This window comes from Carcharhinus amblyrhynchos, chromosome 9 (genome assembly GCF_965287045.1).
Source record: "Carcharhinus amblyrhynchos chromosome 9, sCarAmb.v2.hapA, whole genome shotgun sequence".
NCBI classification, from domain to species: domain Eukaryota; kingdom Metazoa; phylum Chordata; class Chondrichthyes; order Carcharhiniformes; family Carcharhinidae; genus Carcharhinus; species Carcharhinus amblyrhynchos.
In genome coordinates this window covers 71,728,906-71,755,136 of record NC_137332.1, presented here as the reverse complement: position 1 = coordinate 71,755,136, position 26,231 = coordinate 71,728,906, and the positions used below count along the sequence as shown (strand labels likewise).

General features: G+C 43.7%; 1 non-coding gene across 1 annotated transcript; it reads right to left on the bottom strand.

Annotated features, from left to right (window-relative positions):
• Positions 1 to 15,010: 15,010 nt before the first annotated feature.
• Positions 15,011 to 15,209, bottom strand: LOC145348715 (U2 spliceosomal RNA). Its single transcript, XR_013887966.1, has one exon. It is a non-coding gene; the product is annotated as a U2 spliceosomal RNA (small nuclear RNA).
• Positions 15,210 to 26,231: the final 11,022 nt, after the last annotated feature.

Genomic DNA, 26,231 nt, shown 5'->3' with positions numbered 1-26,231 from the left:
GACTGCTGCATTTGTAAGACTTGATCTGTAACAAGGATCACTCAAAATTCAAAAGGAATTCATTTTGCATCAAGTGTTTTGGAATGTGATGTCACAGAAATGAAAGCACCTCTCCCTCCAGTGTCGGAATTTGCAACTGCAGTCAAAGGAGAGTTTTGGCCTGTTGCCAGAAAGCTGTGCTGCCCTCATTTGCTCAGCAATATTGCTGCAGAAGTCAGGAGTGAGATGATCAATGGTTTCACAAGGAAACTTGGATGGGTACTTGATGGAAGTAAACTTGCAGGCTGCCAAGGGATTGGAATTGACTAGAATGCTCAGCAGATAATTGGTGGACCAAAGGGCCTCTCTCTGTGCCCCGTTGCGGCTCAAAGACTACCAAGTGGGTGGAACTGTAATATAAAAAGAAATGCCTTTGATGAAACTTTGTTTGCAACCCTCCTGGAATGTCCTGGACTCACCAAGAATTAAAGATTTATTTTCCAAACTTGGCTGCAACCAGGGAGACAAATCATAGGAATTCTGAAGAATTTTTTTATTTTAATGAGGGCACATTTGTTTATCAGCTTTAAAAACTTGGAGAAGGGAATTAAGTTTATTTGGCTGTTTGGGGTAATGGAGCTGCGAGGTCATGTGATAAAATCTCCAGGAATATATTCCAGAGTTGGCAATCCTATCTATCAGAAGCAAATCCCATTAGTCCATTGTTACTTCTCAGTGCAATAGAACAATGACAGGAATTTAATACAGGATGATCATTTCCCTCAGAGATTCAGGGTAAAAGAGCTGGGACATTAAGTTGTTTCAGTGGCTCATATTCAAACCCATGGTAAACAATTAAGCTCACAAGGGCAAAGGAAGCAAAGGTTTCAGGAAAAAGAATGGTCTGGATTTTCACTGAGTCACGTTGATTTGGAAGCCTTTTAAAAACGGCTGATGGGTCCAGATTCCGGGATTCCCAACCCTATTCCCTGGCTGTCTGATTTTTCAGGAGTGCCTTAAAGTATTTTGAGCTGCTTCTTGTCTGAAGCTCACATCTGGCAATCTCAACGTGGCTGGTTCCATTGTAGATGTAGTTATCTCCTACTCTACAATTGTCATGGAGATGGGTCAGGTTTTCAAAGAGTCATGGTTGATGGCCCCTTAGAGAAGTTGTGAACCCTGGTCTGACTGAGGGGACCTTTAAAAAGATAAATTCAAAAGGTTCTCCTCATGCCCCCTGTGCCAAGCTCCACCCGTCCACCCATCCTTTATGTCCCTCATGTCCCCTGTGCAAAACTCTGCTTTCCCATCCACCCCTATGTCCCTCACGCTCCCTGTGTCAACTCTGTTATTACATCCACCCGCCATGCCCTTCAAACCCCCCTGTGTCAAACTCTGCCTTTCCATCCACTCCCCACATCCCTCATTCCCATGTCAAACTCTGTCCTTCCATCCACCTCCTATGTCCCTCATGCCTCCCTGCCAAGCTCTGCCTTTCCACCCACAGTCTAAGCCTCCTCACATCTTCTGTGCTAAGCTCTACCCTTCAGGGGAATTAATTCAAATCTCACTTTGGCACTGAATTGAGACACAGTAGCTGGAGTTCTCTGACTTCACGCACAGCGGGGATTCTCCAGTCCCAATGCAGCGAACAGAGATTTGGCTGAGCGCCAAATTCTTGTTGGCAGCAGCAGTGGGGTGTACAAGACTGGAGAATTCCCTTTTGTGGGTTAGCGTCAGAATAAAACTATGAAGATTAATCATTAAAAATGAAATTGCCTTCAGGGAAGGGAGCTTTCACCCTTTCCCCAAGCTGGATCTTTTGGGACCTGTGTCCCACATTATATGGTGGATCCTAACTGATCTCTGATACAGCATGGCGAATTATGCAACTCAAAATTTCACACGTAGGTGTGAAACTATCCTGGCAATTTATCAATTCTTGCCAAGTTACATGTCATCTTGGTTTGGACATAAGGTGTTTTGTTTCTTTACCATTGTTGAATTAATGTTCTGAAATTCTACTCCTAAAATTAAATAAATTGACTCTGGTTTCAGACGACTATTCTCCCTCCCCCACCGTTAGTCTAAGGGTGTGGTTGGCTTATGGTTGTAAAGTTACTTCAATGTGATTTTCCTTAGCCACAAGTCCAAGAAGTATAAAGATCAAGTCAACTGGATTCTGAAGTGATGCTTTCTTCTAGGGGGTTCCGCTGCACTCTCCTCTGGAGGCAGACCAAACCGCAAGTGCAGTAGTCTGACAGGAACTTAACATTGGCGTGAAGTCAAACACTTCACACCAACACTCCTGTCATACCATCAATGCTGTGACCATCTTGACAGCCAGAGATGGTTGTTAACATGTATATCTGACGGCTGGAACAAGAGGTAGCACTTGGCCATGGAAAGTGCAGTTAAATAAAGACCAGCTCCTTGCAAAGGAATTACAAGGTTCTTAATGTATTCAATGGTTTCAGGTAACATCATAAACTAAAGGTTCCAACACTTGTTTGCAGACCTGGACTCAATTCCTTTTACCTCTATATCATTACATAATAAGAGCTATTATGAGAAAGGTGTGAGAGAGGAGGAGGAAAGGCTTTTTGCTTTAATCTCTAAATTTGTGGTTAAACTGGTGGTTCCTGGGACGTTACACTTACGAAAGCAAAGGATTTATGCATTGTGTTTCATGATCTCAGGGCATTCCAAATGCTTTAGAATGAATTAGCCACAGGTTTTTGTTGTGTAGTCTCTGTTTTAAGGTAGAAAACATGGTGGCCAATTTGTGCACAGCAAGCTCCCAACTTGAGAGTCATCAGATAATTTTTTTTTAAGTGATGTTAATTAAGGGATAAATAGTGGCCAGGATTCCAGACAGAATTCCCTTACTATTCTCGGGGATCGCCTAATCTCCATCACACATTTGATAGACAGAATCCCCAGCATTGCAGCACTCCCAGGGGACTGCACTGGAATGCCTGCCTAACCAATCAGCTGGACTTTATGCATAATTTCTACCCAGATCGGCGAAACCTTGGTAGAAATGATTGAAATAGTGCTAAAGATTTCTCAGATCTTTCAGCGCAAATGAATTGCATCCATAACTACTTTTGCACAGGAGTCTCTGCGATCTCTTACACTGACTCAAATGTCCACTCACCTGAAGAAGTCCCTATCTCTAAACGTGGCCATGCTCCTAGGTTGGCATAGTGAGGTCTCACAGACTGTTCCCATTTGAGGATATTCATCACACTGTACTCATAGCCTTGGTTGCACAGACACACATGGCTCCAGCATTACTGCAGTGATCAGCATTCAATCACGCTGTGAATTTACTTTAAATTATTTTAATTTCAATTTAAATTGTTGTAAATTCAGTCAGTCATAGCCAAGGAGGCCACACCAGTTTAACTTCAATTGAATTCTTGGTCTTAGGTACCAAAGACACATCAAAGCTATCCAGCTGAAGTCAGAGTGGTATGCCATGCTTGGCTATGATTGACTGAATTTGCAATGATTTAAATTGAAGTTAAAATAATTTAAAACAAGAGCATAAAACCAACCAGCTGAAGATGGCTTACTTCTGGGTAATCCCGCTCCAGTAGAATTCACTCACTAATCAACCAATCACACTCATTCTTTAATGGGATGTGGCTGTCATTGACAAGGCCAGCATTTGTTGCCCATCTCTAATTGTCCTTGAACTCATTGGCTTGTGAGGGCATTTCAGAGGGTAGTTAAGAGTCAACCACATTGCTTTGGGTCTGGAGTCACATGTTGGTCACACCGAGTAAGGACGACCAAGTTACTTCCCTAAAAGGGGTTAGTGAACTAGGTGGATTTTTACAACAATGATAGTTGTCATTGTCACTATTACTGAGTAGCTTTTAATTCCAGATGTATTTATTAAAATTAAATTCCACCAGCTGCTGTGGGATTTGGTCCCAAAGCATTGGTCTGGGCCTCTGGATTACTAGTCGTGTGACATTACCACCTCTGTATCTCCCACTGATTCTGAGGAGACTCTACCTTCGGGCTAATGTCAATAGATTTCATGCAGGCAACTTGAGTGTAACTTCACCTTTGGCCAAACTGGTGCAGTTTCCAGCACAGATTTTGCCAATTGTGGCCTTCCTGGAAATGCTAGGCTTTTGTCTCTGAAGTAGGCCCCAAAGCCTTTCAACTCAATTGATAAAATGTGTGCTGGAAACTGTGCTAGTTTGGCCAAAGATGAAGTTACACTCAAGTTTCTGCACCAAATCTATTGACATTATCCTAATTCTAACTCCTTGGGAGCCCAGGTTGACAATTGAAATGACCAAGAGCAGCAGGAAATTCTGTGTTCCCTGGTTAGCCATCAATGGCAGGCTCCACAACTGAGCCTGAAAAATGCCCTAATATTACTGAGCTGTCAGTGGTGATATTGCTGCTGTAATAGTAAATACTAATAAAATAGACTTACAGAATAGGAAAGTTTACTGTGCTAACTTTTCTCTTTCTCCCAATTTTCTCCTCCTTCCTTATTATTTACTCACAAAGGCTACTTATGGGTATGTTGCATTATTTTTGTGCCTCTTATTTCAAGCAAAAAGAGAGATCTCAGCTGCTTTTCTCCCATTCTTCAGATCTGTTGTATTTTCTTTGGCTGCAATCCATGCCAGTAAAAGTGTTACTGGCTCACTGAAAATTGAATTCAATGAGTTTCCAGTAAATTAGGGGGCCAGGACATTAAAACGTAGGCCCATTAGCCTCAACCTCTGAACTAATAAACCAGTTCTCCAGTCAACAAACCTATGGAAGGCATCTTTACCTCGACCCCTTCGCTACTTTATATATTATTGTGTAGCATCTCTCAAACACATTACCCTGGCAAGGAATTTGACTCTGATATTGGGCCACCTCATTAGGGTGTATTCTGCACTTGTGGTGTCTGTATAAAGCCTTCTTGGGCATGGAAAATTGCACCTAAATCCTGGCTAAAATTGGTCAAATGAACATTCGCTCACTGCTGTTAAACATAAGAAATAGGAGCAGGAGTAGGCCATCTAGCCCTTCGCGCCTGCCCCGCCATTCAATAAGATCATGGCTGATCTGAAGTGGCTCAGTTCCACTTACCCTCCTGCTCCTCATAATCCTTAATTCCCTTATCGATCAGAACTGTTACTAAAGGCAGTTGGCACAATCAACATCAGCTGGAGCATAAAAAAAACTGTGAATTACTTTAAATTATTTAAATTATTATAAATTATTTTAAATTATGAATCATGAAACCATACAGTACAGAAAGAGGTCCTTCAACCCATCGATTCTGCACCAACCACAATCCCACCCAGGCCCTACCCCCATATCGCTACATGTTTACCCACTAATCCCTTTAAGCATCGTAGTACACTATGGGGCAATTCTAGCATGGCCAGTTAACCTAACCTGCACATCTTTTGACTGTGAGAAGAAACCAGAGCACCCGGAGGAAACCCACGCAGACACAAGGAGAACGTGCAAACTCCACACAGACAGTGACCCGAACCGGGAATCGAACCCGGGTCCCTGGAGCTGTGAAGCAGCAGTGCTAACCACTGTGTACCGTGCCGCCAAAAATAGTCTGCCAAAAAAGAAGGCAAACTTATTCAACTTAAATCTAACAGCAAACAACATAAGTGAATTGACTTCAATTCAGTGGCCATCACTGTTTTAATAATGCAGCATGCATCCCTCACAACAATGAGCTTCTGCTTTACTTTTGCCATGATGTGGCAATGCCGGCCTTGGACTAGGGTGGGCACAGTAAGAAGTCTCACAACACCAGGTTAAAGTCCAACAGGTTTATTTGAAATCATGAGCTTTTGGAGTGCTGCTCCTTCATCAGGTGAGTGGAGAGGTAGGTTTCGCAAACATGATATATGTAGACAAAGACACAAGGATTTCTTTTGCCATGTCAGCCTCTGAAGGAATAATCCATTTTGTTACACATTTTGATCAAATATACCAATATCAGTTTAAAACTTATTGGTAGAAAAGGAAGGTTATAAAGAGACCAGAATGGACTTTTCCAATGACTATCTGCAGTTGCCTGAGACTTATTCAGAGATGTCATGGCAGTTTTTGGATTACTACCAGGAACACTGTGTCTTAGTATTGCTGTACTGATAGTCAGTTGATGGACAGTCGCCAGCCTTCTAACTGGACAAAGGCAGAAGAAAATGGGACTAGTCAAATTTATACACCTAAGGCTGTGGTCGGATTGTCAACCTCTGCAGCACTGTTCTGAAGTCTCTAGAAATTAAGTATTAGTATCTAGGACACTCTTGCGAAAAACCCTGGAGATAAACCGTAAATCAATAAAAACAATAGCATTACAAAAAATTTGGGAAATGTTGTTTAATAACAATTTTTAAAAGTATTGGGCAATGGAATAAGGGTTGGCACAATGGTTGCACTGCTGCCTCAGTGCCAGAGAGCCAGGTTCAATTCCGGCCTCAGGTGACTGTCTGTAGCATTTGGCACATCTGCCCCATGTCTGTGTGGGTTTGCTTCGGGTGCTCTGGTTTCCTCCCACACTCCAAAGACACACACGTTTGATGGATTGGCCATACTAAATTGCCCCTTAGTGTTCCAAGATGCGCAGGTTAGGGGAATGAGCGGGGTAAATATTTGGGGTTATGGGGAACATGACTGGGTCAGATTGTCTCTTAGTGTCAGGGGGATAACATGGGGTTATGAGAATAGAGCACGGGTGAGATTGTTGTCAGACTCGATGGGCCGAATGGCCTTCTGCACTTTAGGGATTCTATGATTCTATGAAGTGTTCTTTAACTTACTTAGTTATGCTCATGGGATGTGAGCATTATTGACAAAGCCAGAATTGATTGGCGGTCATCTTCCTGAGGCATTGCAATGCTTGTGATGTTGGTACATCCACAATGCTGTGAGAAATGGAGTTTCAGGACCAGCGATAATGAAGCCATGGGGCATGCTGATGAAGCCTCCTGCCGAGGCTTTCTGTTGGACCTGGCCCATGTAAAAATGAATGTAATTGGCAGGCTGGGTGAACAGGGCATCCGTGCCCTGGCAGACGCAATTGTGCACAGAGGGTTGCGAGATGCCGCAGATGTCTAGAAGTCCTCAGGTAGTGGGGGGGTCAAAATTGGCTCCAGGTCTGTGGTGGGTGCATAGCTCTGGCTGCAGAGAGACCCATGGGGGGGTGGGGGGGAGCCGGTTGCCACATGAGGTCCACCACCAACCCCGCAAATATCAGTCTGCTTCCCTGCTGTCTGTCTGCTGGACAGGCACTGTGGCTAACTCCAGAGCTTACATCCCATGCACCACTAACAGTAATAGGCTGCAGGTCTGTTAGTGCACCATGAGCCTGGAGCCAATGGTGGTCCCCAATCTGTGGATCCCTAGACCTCTGTGGCATCTCACAGCTCTCTGTGCACAAACGTACCACCCTAGCGCACCAGGATACCCTGTTCGCCTGGGGCAACAGCTGCCAAATATGCCTGGAAGGAGCCTGTGGTATAAAGTTGAGGGCCGCCGTGACCTTCACTTCCACTAGAGCAGTTGTTCTCCTGTCTCTCAAGGTGCAAGATCTGTGAGGACATAACACAGGTGCCATACCATCTCTTACAGTCAGAGCCTGCGGCAGCACACACCTTCGGTCATCCCCTCGAAGGACCTGAGCCCTGGGTCACCGCCTCCTCCTTCCCCCGCAAGAGGATGCACTGCCATTTCCTGGCCCCATGGTGGGGGCTGCTGGTGACAGAGAAGGAGAGAAACATTTAGTACAGTTGCCCATCCCAGGCTTCCACTGCTTCTATGACTAGTGGTCCCATGAGTGAATGTTGGCAATCTGTCACCATCCCCAGTGCCATGTGTCACCTCATCGTGTTGCCTACCGTTGACCTCCTGGCCACGGCAGAAAGGGAAAGCATACATGTCTGCGTGCGGGGTCCCCATTGCAGACCCTCGAAGTATTGACATGAGTGCAGCCACTACATTACCTTCCGTGAGTTGCAGTTCAGCCAGACGGGAGGGGCAGCCTCCTGACTATCACAAGATGGGTTCCCATTCAAAGCAGCACAGTAGAGTCCATGCAGCATGAGGGGCCATATTAACTTCTGGTCAGTTCCTTTGCTTGGGACAGCAGCTGCCAGACCTGCTACCTGTTAGTGGGTTCTGGGATGTAAGGTCTGGAGTCAGCCACAATGCCCGTCCAGAAGACAGATAGCAGGGAAGCAGGTCAATAATGGAGGACATGTCCCTGTCTACATCAATGGGGATGAAATAGAAATGGTCGAGAGCTTCAAGCTTCTAGGTGGCCAGATCAACAACAACCTGTCCAGTCCATCCAGGCTGACACTATAGTTAAGAAAGCCCACCACTACTTTCTCAGAATAATAAGGAAATTTGGCATGTCCACTGCGACTCTCACCAATCTTTACAGATGCACCATTGTAGGCATTCTTTCTGATTATATCACAGCCTGGTATGGCTCCTGCTCTGTCCAAGACGGTAAGAAACTACAAAGTGTTGTGAACAAAGCCCCGTCCATCACTCAAACCAGCCTCCCATCCATTGACACTATCTACACTTCCTGCTGCCTTGGAAAAGCAGCCAGCATAATCAAAGACCCCACATACCCTGGACATATTCTCTTCCATTGGGAAAAAGATACAGAAGCCTGAGGTCATGTACCAACCAACTCAAGAACAGCTTCTTCCCTGCTGCCATCAGATTTTTGAATGGACGTACCTCACACTAAGTTGATCTTTCCCTATACCCTAGCTATGACTGTAACACTCCATTCGGCACTCTCTCATTTCCTTCTCTATGACCGGTATGCTTTGTCTATAAGAAACAATACTTTTCACTGTACACTAACACATGTAACGATAATAAATCAGTAATTGTGAGGTTGGTGGTGGACCTCATGTGGCACCTCTCAGTAGTTTCTCTGCAGCCAGGTTCAATGCATGCACCATGGGGCTTGGAGCCAGTGGTGACCTCTGACCTGTGGACCCCTACAGCGGCATGGGTGCCCCACAAACTCCAGCATCCATGCAATTCCCCCATCCCACCCAGCAAGGGGCAATTTTTAGCATAGCCAATCAACCTAACCTGCATATATCTGGACTGTGGGAGGAAACCAGAGCACCTGGAAGAAACCCACGCAGACATGAGGAGAATGTGTAAACTCCACACAGACAGTGACCCAAGCTGGGACTCGAACCCAGATCCCTAGAGCTGTGAAGCAGCAGTGCTAACTACTGTGCCACCGTGCACCCCCTCACTACTGTTGTGCTTGACCCAGACTTTTCACAGCAGCCTTGAAAGATGCTGGCATGATGTCACACAGGAAGGGTTGGGGGGAACGGGGAGGGGGTTAAGATACAGGAGGGGGAAAGGGCCAAGCCAAACTCACTAATAATATGGAAATACATTCAAAATCATTGAAATTGACGTTGCGCCCAGATTGCACTGGAAAAGATGGCCTTGGAGGATGGCGAATGGCGTGACGCTGGGAGCGATTTGCATTTTTCACCTCCCACTCATATTTCCCACCCCGCTATGTTAATCGATCAGGGCAGCAGGGTGGAAGACTCATTCCCTGTGTGTGTTGGAGGGAACCTGTATTAAGAGAAAACATATGCAACAAACATTGTCCTGATAATTTCATGGTGTTTTATTGGGGGCGGGAGAATTCAATATTCAAATCAATAATGTGGGAAACATAGGTTGTCTTCAATTGTAACTAAGATTTGACGTGATGTTTGATCTATTGAATATGTGCCAAGAGAAACAGAATTCTGGATCATCTCTAATCCTGCAGGAACATCTGAAACAGGTGTTTCAGATGTAAGGCAGCCTTACTGACAAGTGGAAATATTAATTCAGAATCACAGAATTGTTCTGACGCTGAAAGGTGCCATTTGGCTCATTGTGTCCACACCGGCTCTCCGAACAAGTATTGTGACTTAATGCCATTCCCCTGTACTCCTCCTGCACATTGTTTCTATTCAACTAATCAGCCAACGCCCTCTTGAATGCCTCGCTTGAATCTGCCTCCACCACATTTCCAGGCAGAGGATTCCAGACCCAAACCACTCACTATGTGAAGAAGATTTTTCTCACACCCCACTTGTCATGTGAGAAACTGACAAGCGTTTTGTCACTGTGACACCACTGGTACAGGCTTCACTCCATAACTCAACTGCCAGCTCATCTCCATAAATCAACAGCTAGCAAATCTTTAGTCCTTCACTTTGGAAAGCAGCGTGCCTTTTTTTGCTTTTATTCTGTCTGGGTGCCAAGGTCTGTTTTAAGCCCTGCAATTTAAATTGTGAGGATTCAAACCAACAGTTCAAATAAAAAGACTTTAAGGAAAAGTGTTCATCCAGCAGATGGGAGTCTTCAGTTATAGGCAATAAAATGAAACAAAACTTACTCCAATTTGCAAATCAAAGTGAAAGATTTAATAAAGAAACATCATTACTCCAACAATTGAGGCCTCACCCTGGGCCATTCCAAGCTCTTTAACAATTCCAACAAGTTCTTATTTATACTGAGTCAGTGACCACCATGTCATTGGCTACATAGTTTATTGGATTAGCTGACCCTTACAGCTTGTTACCATTGGTCACACTACAACAGACCCAATGTTATCATCGGTTACATTCTAACATGCATATTTCACTAAGATGCCACAATACCACTTTTCTTCCTCCCTTTTGACTTTGCATCCTTTCTCTTTCTCCTGCGGGTTGCTGGTTCCCCTAAGGCCAGACAGTGGATAGCCACACCAGTCTCAGAATTATACTAGCAATCCTGTGATTGACACACAACTGCCTGCTGGAAGATCTTCCAACATTGAACACCAAGCTTGCTGCGCAGGTTGGGAGAGACTTACATTCTGTGATAATGGGCCCTGCTCTTTCTAAACAGGCTTTACAGGAGCTGCAGTTTACGTTTAATATGTCCTCTACACCAGCCCTCCCTGTCCCGCCACCAGCCCTGTGGTAATCAACAATTGACAAGAAACATTGCTGATCAGGAAAACATCAGTACCGTGCCACAAGCACACCAGTAAATTGGCATTAAGAGCAGAGATTCCTTCAAGACGCACGTGATCTACTGCCTCTGTTCTGTTTTTCTAGCTGATCTGCTAAGATTGGGGAATTCCTGTTGATATCTGAGTTTCTGCTGATCTTCCACCAAAGGTACAGTGAATAATCAGAAGACAGCATCAACGTTCCCCTCCACCCCTCTGCCTCTGACTGGAGCTGCTCCAGCTGCAGCCTCAACCTTAAGCTATCAGAGCAATGTCCAGTTCAAGCATTGACCTGGAACAGTAAAAGACAGCATGGATGGCTGATTACGATGCACTCCGTACAACAATAATTAAAGTACCTTAAACTGGACTTCAGATAACAGCCCACGTCAAGTTCTGTTGAGGTTAAGGACACTGCACAACATCAACTTGAGAAGACTCAAAGCAAAAGACCCACAAACACTTCAACCCTTCTCCTCCACTGTTGTAATCTTATTTCTGTATCAATTATGTTTGTGTCGCATTTCCACTAAAATTACCCCAAGAAGCATGGAAGAAATTTTTAATGTTCATGCTAAATTGGCCATTACATTAAAACCTCTTCACATCAAGAACTAAAGAATCCCCTCCAATATTATTATCTAAAATCACCTAACACTAATAATGGGCCTTAATGTTCCTGAATTTTTTTTTGTACTAAAGCAAATAAACTTTCCTCCCTGGATTGAAGTAATTCATTGAGGATAAGTGGCTGCAGGAAATTGTCCATCCAATTTTGTTATCATTAGGCACATCAGGTTAGCACACCGTAATGTAGGGATAGCTCCTTCTAATTTGACCCAACACTGTGCATAAAACTGAGTATCAGAAAAGCAGCCTCTCCACCTCCACCTCCACCACCCTGCCATCCTCCCCAGCGCCTCCCCCGATCACCCTCTATCCCAGTATTAGATCAGATCTTCCCCAGTAGTAGATCTCTCTCTCAACTTTTTTTTGGCCTTTCCTACACCAGACAATCTCAGCACGTCACCAGCTTTGCCTCTTTATGTGTAGTGGCATGCTTTTGAGCCAACCGTGGTATGAACCGGTTTGAGACTTTGCTGACTTGTTTCATATCAGACTCTTAAAGCCAGCAGTGAAACAAATGGTTTTCATTCTGCTACTGTGGGCTGGTTAAAAATTTCAGCCCCCAGGAACCATGTGTTGCCCTACTGTCAGGAGCTGCCATTTTTGACTGACATGTTGGGTTTGCACTTATCATCTAGCCCTTAACTTTGCTATGATGTAAATGAATGATAGACCAGTATCTGTCCCTCCTTCCATCCCTATCTTTTTTTTGAATCTGACCATTAATGTTGCTGCGACAAACACTGTTTAGAATGGTAAGATTTTCATTAATATCAAGGACCTTATAAAAAATTATAAAACACCAACGATTCAGCTGTCAGGTCAATGGATTTCTATCATCTTCCAGCCATCTGTGTTTATTTTGGTTTCCCTTCAAGGTTGAATGCACCTCAAGTACCTCACTAATCCTGACCGCAATGCTGACACAGTCTAGTTCTGATTGACAGCCTGTGGTTTCACTTCAGATATTGATCATAGGGCTGCCAAGGGTAATATTCAGGCATCAGAGGGGGGAGGGGTCTGTGTGGGGGGTTGTGAGGGGGAAAGGGTCCTTTTTGGGGGAAGGAGCCTGTGTAGAGGATTTGAAAGAGAAAGGGGGCTGTGTGGGAGGTCTGAGAGGGAAGGGGACTGTTGGGGGTGTCTGAGGTGAAAGGGGGGCTACGAATGAAGTCTGGGGGTGGAGTGAGCCTATGTGGGTGTTCTGAGGGGGAACAGGGCTGTGTGTAAAGGTCTGAGGTGGGACAGGGCCTGTGTGGGTGGTTCGAGGGGGGAGAGGGTTGTGTAGAGGGTTCTGAGGAGGAAAAAGACTGTGTGGGGGATCTGAGGTGAAAAGGGGGTTATGTGGAGGTATTGAGGAGGGACGGGCTTGTATGCGGAGTCTGAGGGGGGAGGGGTTGTGTGGAGGGTCTGGGGGGAAGGAGCTATGTATGGAGCCTGGGGGAAGGGGCTGTGTGTGGGTCTGACAGGGGAGTAATCTGTGTGGGGAATTGTGTCGGATAAAGCTCAAGCCTGCATGGTTTGGCAGGGAGGATGCCTCTCATTGCTGAGGGGTTGGTGGTGTTTCCTCAGGGTCCAACACGTCAGTTCCTCATATGTGAGGGCCTGTATCAAAGGCGGCCCAATGCAGATTCTGCTGGGGAGATGGGTGAATAGCTGGTGCTATTTGACTGGGGCTGAAAGCCCACTGATTATATATATATTTGTGGCTTTGAATATGCTATGGAAGGAACCCAGGTCGAGGCTGGCAGCGTGGCCTTGGAGGGTCACAGCGGATTTGATGTCTGTCTGGAGCAAAACCCACTTTTCCACTGACTTCTGATATTCAGGCCATCACGATTTGCAATCAGAGCTGGTGGGCCTGGAGAATCCACCCGCCCCACCCCAATATAAACTCAGCCCGCTGTTATTATTTACTTTATTTAATCAACTGCAGTCAGTGTTTTAATGGCAGAGTGCAATGTGTTCTGTTTGTACGGTATGGATGTATAGTATATGTCAACAAATGTATGAATGTAGTTACACACGAAATGGTCACTTTTTAATCTAATGACAATATGATAATGTGTTATACTGGAGGTGAAGCCAAAGACATTCCATCTCGTGTGGGCAATAAAGTTCTATTCTTATCTATCAAACTTCCATCAACGATTAGCTATCAGGAGAGGTTGGAGAAAGTTGGTCTGTTCTCACTGGAATGACGGAGGTTGAGGGGTGACCTGATAGAAGTCTGCAAGATTATGAGGAGCATGGACGGAGTGGGTAATCAGAAGCTTTTTTCCAGGATGCAAGAATCAATTACTAGAGGGCATAGGTTTAAGATGCGAGGGGCAAGATTTAAAGGCGATATATGAGGCACAGAGGGTGGTGGATGCCTGGAACTCAATGCTGGGGACCTAGTGGAAGCAAATATGACTGTGACTTTCAAGGGGCATCTTGACAAATACATGAACAGGATGGGAATAGAGGGATATGGTCCCCGGAAGGTTAGGGGGTTTTAGTTCACACGGGCAACATGGTCGGTGCAGGTTTGGAGGGCCAAAGGGCCTGTTCCTTTGCTGTAATTTTCTTTGTTCTTTGATTAGACATTCATGAGTTCATTCTAATTTCACTAAATACAAAATGGAAGCTCTACAGTAGGATAGAGAATATTGAATTAAGTCTGTTGTGCATAGAGTCATAGAGGTTTACAGCATGGAAACAGGCCCTTCAGCCCAACTTGTCCATGCTGCCCTTTGTTTTTAAAACACCAAAGCTAATTCCAATTGCCTGCATTTGGCTCATATCCCTCTGTACCCATCGTACCCATGTAACTACCTAAATGCTTTTTAAAAGATAAAATTGTACCCACCTCTACTACTACCTCTGGCAGCTTGTTCCAGATACTTACCATCCTTTGTGAAAAAAATTGCCCCGCTGGACACTTCCACTCTCACCTTAAACCCCTGCCCTCTAGTTTTAGACTTCCCTACCTTTGGGAAAAGATATTGACTGTCTAGCTGATCTGTGCATGGTACACTAGTGCATTGACGTTCAATAAGACTGACAATTTTGTTTTGAATGTGTTTTAAACTAATCAACCTGTACAAATTTGATCCCATTAGGCTCCAAATCCTATGGCTTCTTAACCCCATTACCTACAATAATATATTAATGTCACTGATGGAATTTAGTGAACTGTTGCCTTATAACAGAGCGTGCTCACATTATACCTTGTGATATAGCATTCCAGCTACTGTTTTTTGTTTATTCTTTATTCCAATTCAATCTAATCAGATCAAATCCAATTCAGAGTCCCAACAAGTTGAGACATCCCTGATCCAAGCTGACAAGACAGGGCTCTCACCTCCTGTCTTGGGCTTGATCTACGTGATCCAAGCTGATTGGAGTAGGTATAGCTCCTCCTCCAAGGCTTGATCTTATTTGCATCTTAGCCAAAAGGCCGAGATGCCGCTTTAAAAAATTGCTTCAAATGAAGCTAAAATGTATCCTAATGACTTCAACCAAGTGCAGCATGTCGATACTACACTTGATCTTAGCCAAAAGGCCGAGAAGCATTCCAGCTACTGTTATGAGAGATGGCCAGTAGGTGTAGGTGTCAGCTTCTTGTTATGAATGAAATGGGCATTTACAGCCCTTGAACTCATTTAAACTGAGCATGTTGCCATACTCTTAGAGGCATGTATGGGAAACCCCACAATTGCCACTCAGTTTCTGCAATTCTGTGATTCTATTTCTGCAATTGGATCCTAGATGATTAATTCCCAGAAAAGTCAGAGGCTTTGAAAGAAAAATTGAGAATATGCAGACTGTTTGGATGGTGCTCGAATCTTTAAGTGGCAAGTTTTTTGATGTGGTTCCTTTTAACTTCACCTTAGACTTCATTCTCCCTCAGCAGAAATCTGGCCCTGTGTTATTTTCTGCTGAAATTGTGCTGCTTTGTAGCGCAATGTGTTGTCAATTTTCGTTATAGTCAGGCTTCTCTTCATTTGGGGTTTTGTGGTATTGACTCTCAGGACTTGAGATTATTTCTTTCAATTTATAGAACAAATTCCCGTGGAGGAAATGTGAATTATAGGTACTCTAAATCAAATTTGAAATTACGATCAGACAATATGAACCCTTTCCTCTGTTCTTTACAGATTCAGTATTTAATTCATTCTCTGTAACGTGGCCGAGAAGTCATTTTTTTTTAGGATGCCCCTTAACCCCTCTGAGATTGTCAAACATTGTATGTTCCGTGTTCGGCTTCAGGCCTAGAACGGCATGGTGACCCAGTGGTTAGCACTGCTGCCTCACAGCTCCAGGTACCTGGGTTCAATTCCAAGCTTGGGTCACTGTCTGTGTGGAGTCTGCATTTTTTCCAGATGCATCAGTTTCCTCCCACAGTCTGAAAGATGTACTGGTTTGGTGCATTGGCCATGCTAAATTCTCCCTTAGTGTACTTGAACAGGCACCAAAGTGTGGTGACTAGAGGATTTTCACAGTAACTTCGTTACACTGCTAGTATAAGCCTACTTGTGAGGCTAATAAATAAACTAAACTAAGAAATCTCGGGCAACATTTACACTGGATGGAGCAGTGTCTCACACAGGGATGGCATGGTGGCGCAGTGGTTAGCACTGCTGCCTCAAAGCACCAAGGACCCAGGTTCGATTCCTGGTTTGGGTCACTGTCTGTGTAGAGCTTGCATGGGTTCTTTCTGGATGCTTCAGTTCCATCCCATAGTCGGAAAGATATACTGGTTAGGTACATTGGCCATGCTAAATTCTCCCTCAGTGTACCTGAGCAGGCACCAGAGTGCTAGGGAATTTTCACAGTAACTTCACTGCAATGTAAGTCTGCTTGTGACATTAATAAATAAACTTTTAAAAAATAGACTTTGGAACTCAAGAACAGGCCATTTGGCCTAAGAGATCTATGGCAGTATTTGAATTTCACACGAGCCTCCTTCCCCTTATCTCACCCTCTCAGCATATCATTCTATTGACAGGATTTTCCGTTTCCACCTGCTCCAGGACCAGAAATTCCCACCCGAGGTCAATGGACCTTTTGCTGGTCCATCAAATTATCCATCCTGCCCGTGCCGGTTCCTGCAGTGGGCAGGACGGGAAGAGTAAGGCATTTACCTTTCTCTCGCATGTGTTTATTCCCTTAAATGATATTCACATCCGCACCCCCCGTTGTGGTGGCAGGCACCACATTTCCATCATTCTGGGTGGAAAAAGTTGCTCCTGGGTTTCTTATTGGATTCCTTAGTAGCAATTAAATCTTTAAAATTGTTTTGACAAAGGGATTGCTTTTTCAAGAATTTTTTTTAAAGTTTATTTATTAGTAAATAAGTAGGCTTACATTAACATTGCAATGAAGTTACCGTGAGAATTCCCTAGTCGCCAGACTCTTGTGCCTGTTTGGATACAGAGAGAGAATTTAGCATGGCCAATCTTTCCGACTGTGGGAGAAAACCATAGCACCGGAAGGAAATCCACACAAACATGGTGAGAATGTGCAGACAGTCACCCGAGGCCAGAATCAAACCCTGGTCCCTGGCACTGAGGCAGCAATGCTAATCCCTATGCTACTGTGTATTTTTTCCTGGCAGTTGTAAATCCAGGTGAATATGTTCAACATGGATGCCAAGGTAGCTAATTTGATTTTAACAAACAAGAGTGCACAGTGGAGGGCAGCAAAAAGCCGTGGAGAGAGAAAGTCTGCCCATGGATTGTTGGATACAATACAGAGAAGTTAAGTGAGATGACTCATTGAGTAAGAAAGTTCCTTGCAAGTTCTTCATTTTGTAGTATTACGTAGAAACTAATTGCCTGGATTGAACTAAGTGGCTCCAGCCGTATCCACAACTCTATCTTTCACTGATCCATGAAATAAAGCAGTGTGTGAACTAAATCAAACTCTTCACCTCATCGAACGTTCACTCACTCTGCTGTCGGAAGGTATTTGTTTAAATAAAAGACATGGGGTGTGATTCTCCCAGCCCACTGTGCTGCTCGAATATCGCAAAGACTGAGCAATGTCAGTGAGAGTTGTGACCAGTGTCCATCCAATCGCAAGGCTGATTACAATATGGAAACCTTTATTTCCATATTATTGGCGAGCCCGGGATGATATCCTCCAGGTTCAGTAATGTCTCCCAACCTGCCAGGAGAGATTCCCATGGCTGGGGATTTCGGCTGGTCCCCATCAATGGGGAGAAGGCATGATCACTCTGCTGGTGGGACCAGAAGCCATTGAGGCCCCCCTTCCCACCTCCGGGAAGTTGGGGTGGGGGAGCTGCTCCTTGGGCAGTACCAGTTTGGCACTGCCAGCCTGACAGTCTAGCAGTGAGAGCCTGGCACTGCCCATCAGGCACCTTGACACTGCCAACCAGGCACCGGCCACTTCACATGTGCCGATCTCCCTGCTGACTGATCAGCACATGAGTACTGGCCACCTCAGCATGCTGATTCTGGCCTCTCCAGTGGGTTCAGGCTCCCACACACCCCCCCAACCCTCCACCCAGCGATGTGAATCACATTAAGGACTGTGTGATGCACCGAGTCCCAGAGATTCACACAAGTAAGCTCGCCCTAAATACAGGTGGAAAAACTCCCTGTATTCCTGTCCGTTGGGCATTTAGTTTTTCGGGAGGGGGCGGGGGGAGTGAAATGCCCCCATGACCATCCAGCTCAGATCACAATAGTGTTTCATTGTTACACTCACAGGTGGAAAGAGGGCAGCAAATGTAACCTCTCGTCATAGCAAGACACAGGGGCTATTAGTGGAAACAAATACCCCGAAATGACCCAAAGTGAGCTGATCTGAACTCACAGTAATCATTGACCCATGCAAGTATTCGCACTCACCATCACTGCTGCACTCGAATTGGCAGGCAGACGTCTTGGCTCTGCCATTTGATTTTTGTCCTCTGTATTTCCCTACCTTTGCCTCATTAACCTGTAATGAATAGGCCTCATGTTACTTAAAAGGTGAGATCATTGGCTTCCCCAAACTGTCGATTTTACACCTTAAAGAGCTAAGAAAAAACATTCTTTTCTCAGTCTTCCCTTCCAAACACCTCCCTGAACAGTATGCCATTTAATTGCTAACTAAAAGTCAGGGAAAAATGAACAACAAACCAACGTAAAACCTGAGGTACAGACGTCTGCATGGAGGTTTGGAATGGGAACAGCCAGGCGTAAGGGAGGAATGCTAGCTCTGCAGTAACCCATTGTGTAACATCATCATCATTAGTCTCTGAATGGTACCTTGCATTAAGTTGATCTTTCTCTATGCCCTAGCTATGACTGTAACACCACATTCTGAAAGCTCTCATTTCCTTCTCCATGAACGGTTTGCTTTGTCTGCATATCGCACAAGAAGCAATACTTTTCACTGTGTGCTAATAAGCGACAGTAATGAATCAAACCAAATCAAAATCAAATAAAATCAACTTGAAGATCAGCCATGATTAAAATGAATGACAGAGAAGGCTCAAAGGGTTGAACTGCCTACTCCTGCTTCTACTTTCGATGTTTCTATGTTTGTTATATCCCCAATTCCACTGCTAAGTAGCACCACCTTCTAGAGGTTGATAGGAGGCACATATTTGCAAGTGAGATCTTGTGACAATATCCATTTATATAATGCTTTTAAACACTAAAATTCTCTAAGATGCTTCAAACAAAATTTGAGAGCAAACAAAAGAAAGAGACATTAAGGCAGATGAAATCAAAAGGCAAAATCATTAAGGCAAAAAAAATCAAAGAGATTGGCTTTAAGCAGCATCTTAAAGGTGAGAGAGAGGCAGAGAGTCAGTGAGATTTGAGAGAGTATTTTAGAGATTAGGCCCTAGATACTTTTTTTAAAGTTTCAACGTTAAAAGTTTATTTATTAGTGTCACAAGTAGGCTTACATTAATACTGCAATGAAGTTGTTGTGAAAATTCCCTAGTTGCCACACTCTGGCACCTGTTCAGGTACACTGAGGGAGAATTTGCAATGGCCAATGCACCTAACAGGTACATCTTTTGGATTGGACATCAATAACTGATGGGAAGGAAAGCAGGGATGCTAAGAGGACAGAAGTGGAGGAATTCAGAATTCTCGGGGAACTGTGGAGCCTGAGGGGGTTACTGAGATAGCATTCAGAAAGAATGCCATCTGAGGTGCTGAATCGTATTAACCTGAGTGTTTGCCAGTTTAATGAGTTGCACAACACATTCATACAATGTATAGGTGTGCCTGACGTTTCCAGTAGTAATCTCCAGGGGATATATAGAAACTCCAGACATGAATCGAAAACATGTTACAATCTGTAAAGTATTACCTAATCAGGGCTGTGTTGTAGCTTTGAAGCTCTGAGGACGGCCCATAAACTGCTCCCATTGTTAAAAAAATGTCAATGGAGTTCCTTTTTATTGGTTTTCAGAGACTGCAAACCTTCCCTCTGAGCAAGATGTGCCAAATTAGTCCAGCTTCTATTTCATGTTTGTCCTCATTCTAGACCAGCTCTCTAGTTTAGCATTACTAATGAAGCAGTTTAGGGAGGAAGGAGGAAATTCTTTGTTACTTCGTGCAGGGCAGGAAGACAGGTATAATAATTCTCAACATTTGCTAGCAACAAGCAGTTTATATTCTAAAGATCAGGGGCAGAATTTTCCCAAAAAATGCATTTCTTGCCAACAGGGGGCGGGGGGGCGGTGGTGTTGGGTGGAAACCTAATCAATGATTCATTTCCAGGACTCACAAATGACACTTAAATGATATTGTGGCTGATTTCCCCAGCAAAACAGCACTGGTAAGATTGAGAGAGGCAAGAAACTGGGCACGAATCAGATTTTTCACCTCTGGCCCCATGTTACCGGCTCACCACGCCAATCAACTGGTGTGGTGTGCCAGTAAGATCGCGTCCCATCTGTCTATTCCACTAGAAAGAGTTTTTAATACATTGCAAAGCATTCCTCAGCTGTATACTTTCTTGCTGGGTGTAACAGGCACTTGGCAGTCAAGTGACTCTTTCAATGCTTGGGGATGAATTGGGGATCATAGGGATAATTTGGATTTAGTGTGCATAGTGTTACAGTGGTTGTAGTGAGAGGCAGCCTGTTTAACATCTCTGCCATAGCAATTACTTCCATTGAGAGCTCTGAACTTGGGAAGAGTTTGGAATCTACGTGGTTGTGCGAAACACATGAAGCCTGTTCATATAATCAGCAGGTTCCAATCCAGGACGAATGCCTCCTCCTTTCATGCAAAACTTTTATTAGCACAATGAAGGGGACAGATCACCCTTATCCTAAATGGGTGAATAGTAAATGGCACTCAGCGTGGACAAAGGCAGGTTAATGAGAGAAACAGTAGTGGGCAAAAATTAAATGGCTCCAGGCTACAGAATGCAAGAGAGTAAGGGACTGTGGTTTATTAGTGGAGAGCTTACTTAACAGCTGTGAGGAATTCGAATTAGATCTTTGGATGTAGAACCAAAGAGTATAACACAAAGTCCAGGTGGTGATAGTGAGTCTGTTCAAGGCAACTAATGTGTCAAGACCTGGTGAACTATGTAAAGCTATTAAAAGGTGGAGATGCATTGATGTAATGGTATCATCACTGGGCTAGTGATCTTGTTTCGAATCCAATCACAGCAGATGGTGAAATGTTTTTTCAGTAAAAATCTGGATTTGAATTACAGTCTGTGCGGAGTTTGCACATTCTCCCCGTGTCTGCATAGGTTTCCTTCAGGTTCTCCGGTTTCCTCCCACAATCTGAAAGATGTGCTGGTTAGGTGCATTTACCATGCTAAATCCTCCCTCAGTGTACCCGAACAGGCATCAAAGTGTGGCGACTAGCGGATTTTCACAGTAACATCATTGCAGTTTTAATGCAAGTCTGCTTGTGACACTAATAAATAAATTTGAAGAATTTAAACTTTAATGGTGACCACGAAACCGATTGTTGTAAAAACACATCTGCTGTCCTTAGTTCGTGGTCTGGCCTAAATGTGATCTCAGACCCACAGCATTACAGTTGACTCTTAACTGTCCTCTGAAATGGCCTAGCAAACCATTCAGTACACGGGCAATTAGGGATGGACAATAAATGATGGCTCAGCCCACAACACTCATGTCTTATGAATAAAAAATTCTGGATATTGTACTGTAGCAAGGATATCAAAACTGTGAGTAGTGTAGAAAAGGACAATCAGACTGATACCTGATGGCTTAAAACATCAAGAGTTGTGACAGGAGATTAACAGACCTAGGAATGTTTACTCTGCCAGAAAGAAAGCTCAGGGCAGATATTCTTCAAGTAACTAGAACATAGAAAAACTACAGCACAATCCGGCCCTTCGGCCCATAAGTTGCACCGATGGTATCCCTACCTACTAGGCTTACCTATAACCCTCAATTCTATTAAGTTCCATGTACTCATCCAGGAGTCTCTTAAAAGACCTTTTCGAATTTGCCTCCATCACCACCGACGGCATCTGATTCCACTCACTCAGTACCCACTGAGTGAAAAACCTACCCCTGATATCTCCTCTGTACCTACTCCCCAGCACCTTAAACCTGTGTCCTCTCGTAGCAATCATTCCAGCCCTGGGAAAAAGCCTCTGAGAATCCACCCGATCTATACCTCTCAACATCTTATACACTTCTAGCTTGATCTTATTCTGCTTTGTTAAGAACCCAAAATATATTATGAAGCTAGATTAGACCTAAATCGTTTGTTTGAGTTTGCCATTGGTGTGAGGATAAGGTGCTTCACTCCGGGCGTGATTCTGTTGACGCACTAGGAAACTTTCATCAAAATAAAACTTTAACAATACAATTTAAATATAATGAATGAATTAGCTTAATTTTTACCAACTGAAATACTTAAGTATAGCAAGATACAACTCTTAACTGCTAACCAATCTCTATTAGTTCCAATTTAAGAAATATTCCTCATAAAACTTCACTTCAAAATCAGTTAGCAAATAACATAGGCTTGTGTGCATTTTTTAAAAGTTAATTAACAGTCCTAGAGCCTTTGAACATCTTTGGAATAAGATAGAGACAGATACCTGTCTTCTACACTCAAACATCAGTCTCCAGAGAAAGAGCGTGAATGAGAGAGACCAACCTCTGGATTCTTTCAGGATCAAGCAGAAACAAATTGTTTTTCCCTGAAAGCTTAACTCCATCCATTCACATGACTCTATCTCTTGTCAATGAACCTAATTAAACCCTACCCTGAAACTCCAGGGGAAAAACCAGAAATAAACAAAAGATGCATCAGATCAGATTAAAACAAACACCTCATTATCTAGGGTCAATTCATTTTTAGCATGGAGTTGTCTGGTTTGCTGACAGTTTGGCACCAGGTAAACCGAGCTGAAGTTTAAACAGACCCCTCACGAAAAACATGATGTAAGTACATTTCTTAAAGGCACAATATCATCACAGTTTACAGAACAAATCTTTGACAGAAACTTTAGCGGGGTTGGTTGGGGGGGGAGAAATTGGGGGGGTGGTGGTGCATGGTAAGGTGGAAAAGAGAAGGGAAGGGAGGTCAGAGTTGTCCCCATTCCCTAATGTAGAAAGCAGAAAATCATCCAGGCTTCCCACTCCAGTTAGAACTGCAAATAGAACAGGATCAGTTATTGCTGTTAATATTGACTGAACAGATCTTCCACAAGATTAGGATCAAAGTAACATCGGAAAAGTTTCTAATTTCAAGTCAGAGCTGCAATGTTCATGCAAGTTACAACAGAGCTGGTAGAGTGAAACCTCAAATTTCTATATTAATTTAACCATAAATATCACTGAATAAGTCATAAATATACTATAACAGCAAGAGCAGGTCAGAGATTGGGAATTCTGCAATGAGTAACTCCTGTCCTCACTCCCCAAACCCTGTTCACCATCAAGGCACAAGGCACAAGTCAGGAGTGTGATGGAGTACTCTCCAATTGCTTGGATGAATGTGGTTCCAACAACACTCAAGAAGCTTGACACCATTCAAGATAAAACAACCCTCTTAATTGGCTCCTTCCACCACTAATGAATAATGGCAGACAAGGCACATTGCAGAAGCTTACCAAAGCCACGACCACTTCCATCTAGAAGGATAACTGGGAACATCACCACCTGCACGTTCCCCTCCAAGCCACTCAACAACCTGACTTGGAAATATATCACTGTTCCTTCACTGTCCCTGGGTCAAATTCTGGAACTCCCTCCCTCACAGCACTATGGGTGTATCTACACCACATGGACTGCAACAGTCCAGAAGGCAACTCACCACCACCTACTCAATGAAAATAAAGAATGGGCATTAAATGCTGGCCTCACCAGCGAAGCCCACATCCCATAAGCATGAATTTATTTTTTTTTAAAAATGTAAAGCTTCACACAGGATATCTCCTGATTGGGGAACTCTCAGGAACAAAGAAATAAATACATTCCCACAGCCAAATAATAAATGGCACTGTCACTGATAAGCAACAGGATTTGTATAAGTTGCATGACTGCAGTGAACAGCCAGTGGTGTGTGAACATGGCTTAGCGATACTTCCAGTTATAATTCTGGACAGACTGCACTAGTCAGTAACTGCTAACATCCTGCAATAACATTTAAAACTCCGAATGGAATGAAGCCCAGTTCCACTTATAATATTTATACAGGCACTTGGAGAGAGATGTCTCTGCCCGTCAGATGCCATTTGTATGATGGTCTTCCCTGCTTTGGAACTTCAAGGTGGTGATCATCTTGCGTGACTGGGATACCTCAGCTAAGACAGTTTCCAAACAACAAGATCAAAGTCCCAAGAAAAGAGATGGCACAAAGTTGAATTACAATCTGGTTCAGGCCACGTTGGCTAACAACTTTCCTTTCTGCTCAGTGAGACATTTGGAACTGTAACCCTGCCTTCTCACGGAAACATAGCAAAGTGGAATGAGAGAAATATGAACCGTAGCTCAGTGGGCAAGAAACATAAACAGAAAATAGGAGGAAGAGGAAGCCATTTAACCCTTTGAGTCTACTTGCCATTCATTCTGATCATGGCTAATTATCCACCTCAGTAGCCTGATTCTGCTTTCCCCATATCTGATGATCCCCTTCACCCAAGAGCTATATTTAACTACTTCTTGAAAACATGCAATGTTTTGGCCTCAAATGCTTTCTGTTGTAATGAGTTCCATAGACTGACCACTTTTTGGGAGAATAAATTTCTCCTCATCTCTGCCCTAAATGGCCCACTCTGTATCCTCAGACTGTGAGCCCTGGTTCTGGACACCACCCCCCCCCCCCCCCCCCGACCATCAGGAACAACCTTCTTGCACCTATCCTGTCTAGTCCTGTTTGAATTTTATAGGTTTCTTTGAGATCCCTCCTCATTCTTTTAAACTCCCGCAAATATAATCCTCACTGACTTAATCTCTCCTTGTATGTCAGTCCCACCACCCCAGGAATCAGTCTGGTAAACCTTCTCTCCACTCCCTCTACAGCAAGAGCATCATTCCTCAAAAAAAGAGACCAAAACAGCACACAAGACTCTTATTTTTGGTAAGAAAGTTGTAGTTTAAATCTCTACTCAGAGACCTAAATATGAAACCCAGGCTGGCACTCCAGTACTGTACGGAGGGCACGCTGTACTGTTAGAAGCGCCATCTTTCAGGTAGGACTAAGTCCTGGCTTCCCACAGGTGGATCCCCCAGTACTATTTGAAAGCAGAACAGAGGAGCTCTGCCTATTGTCCGAGTAAACCCTTATCCCTTAATCAACACTTAAAATAAGTGATCGAGTTATTAAATGAATTGCTATTTTTGGGAGGTTGCTGAGTGGAGTTTGGCTGCATACATTCCCACATTAAAACTGTGACTACTTTAAAAGTAGGTTCAAAGGCATGTAATTGGCTTTGAACCACTCTTGGACACCCTGAAGTGCATTTAAAAAGTGCAACTGCATTCTTTTTCTTTTAAAAGAGACAACCTGACAGTAATATTAACTTCTCTTAACAGAATGACTTGCTAATGGTGATTGAGCTGTCTCATCCAAAGGACAGGAAGGAAGATCTATATTTCTTTCATTTTTGGGATGTGGGCATTGTGTACCTATTTATTGCCCATTCCTGAAGGCAGTTAAGAGTCAACCACATTGCTGTGGCTCTGGAGTCAGATGTACACCAGGCCAGATAAAGACGGCAGATTTCCTTCCCTAAAAGGATATTAGTGAACGAGATGGATTTTTACTACAATTGACAATGGTTTCAGGGTCATCATTAGACATTTAATTCCAGATTTTTATTGAATTCAAGTTTCACTATCTGCCATGGAAGGATTTGAACCCAGTTCCCCAGATCATTAATTTGGTCTTCTGGATTAGTTGCCCAGTGACAATATTACTACACCACTGCCTCCCCTATATCTATGTCAACCTGGTTACTTTATCATTTTTATTTTAAATGGACAAAGGCCTGACTAGCCATGATTCATACCTGAGGAATTTCATACCTGAGAAATCAACATCAATCTTGTTATATTTAAAGAGGCACTAATGCACTACCACAGAAAGTAGCTGAACCCAAAACAGTGTGTGATTGC